We start from the raw sequence: 1,261 nt of genomic DNA on the forward strand, positions 1-1,261 counted from the left end.
TTTTAGTTTTTATTATTTTTCTTCATTATTACTTTTATATTTTCTTTTACTGTGTCTTCCTTAATTCTTTTATTCTTTTATTGTTTTATTCTTTAGACCACATGATTTACATTTTGCTTATGTTGACATTTTGAACATTAAAAAATTGCTAAAGATACTTAATAAATAACCTTCACAGACAATTGTTGTATATAAAGACAAACATCTCCCAGAACATTGAGCTGCTGAAGTGTCACTGAAGGGAAAAACTATTTGTCCTCCTCCATCCAGCAACACCTGAAACACCTGAGTGGAAGCTCCTCCCTACACTGTGTTTGAAGCAAAGCACAAAGGAGACACCTGCTGGAGCAGCTGGAGTCCTACAGACACTCAGCCTCTTCACTACACAAACACCTCCTACAACATCCACTCTTTCCACTCTGACTGCTGTGTTTGTGGAAACACTCCAACACACACCGCTTCACATACCAACATAGAAATGTGTGTGAAAAAGAGCTGAGCTGATATTAAACATGAGGATTTATTCAAAAATACAGAGTCAGGAACAACATCTAGACACACATTACCTCTCAGCAGCAGAAGAACAGCCTTTAAAGTTTATATCAAAACCCTTCGAGTTGTTGCTCTTTAAGGAAACACAGCTGGGTTCAGGTCCAGGCTCTGGATTAGTTTCAGGGTTATGTCCAGCTGAGCCTGGTACGCCCCACAGCTCTGGGCTTTAAAACAACACACACAGAGGTATGAGTGTGAATAATGATGGAGCAGTGATGTGAGTGCTGAGCTGTGACATGGAGAAGAGTCATGGACAGTTAGAGATGGTCATCTCACCTCTGAGCTTTGGTCTGGCTCTCATGTTCCCCACACAGAGTGCTTTTAGAGGGAGGGACTCCCTCCTCTCTGTCCTCACACTGATCCATGCTGCTCAATTCACATCAGCTCACACACACTTTCTACCTTCACCTGCAGAGGAAACACAAATCATTCATGTGCACATCAACTGAGAGCTGCAGAGGTCGTGTCTGATGTGTTGGACTAACATCCATCTGAGACGCAGCTTTCATCAGTTCACTACAAAAAGTGTCACAGAGCCCAGTTCAGCCTCCAAATCCTCCATTACTGTAGTCCTACAAAGCAGCAGGTCAAACATGGCTGCAGAGAGCAGCTTTATGTCAGTAACCATGTCCAGGACCGAGCTGACTGCTTACAGAGTTCATACTCTAACTGCTAGCTGCTCTGCTAGCTAAGCTAACTCAGTAACAGT

At 42.7% G+C, this 1,261-nt stretch overlaps 1 long non-coding RNA gene across 1 annotated transcript; it reads right to left on the minus strand.

Moving 5' to 3' along the window:
- Positions 1–590: 590 nt before the first annotated feature.
- On the minus strand, positions 591–888 carry LOC121814810. Its single transcript, XR_006054584.1, has 2 exons — positions 829–888; positions 591–716 (listed from the first exon to the last, which is right to left on the minus strand). It is a non-coding gene; the product is annotated as an uncharacterized LOC121814810 (long non-coding RNA).
- Positions 889–1,261: the final 373 nt, after the last annotated feature.

Source organism: Haplochromis burtoni, unplaced genomic scaffold (assembly GCF_018398535.1).
Source record: "Haplochromis burtoni strain Fernald_Lab_line unplaced genomic scaffold, NCSU_Asbu1 Contig_86, whole genome shotgun sequence".
In the NCBI taxonomy this organism is placed as follows: Eukaryota; Metazoa; Chordata; class Actinopteri; order Cichliformes; family Cichlidae; genus Haplochromis; species Haplochromis burtoni.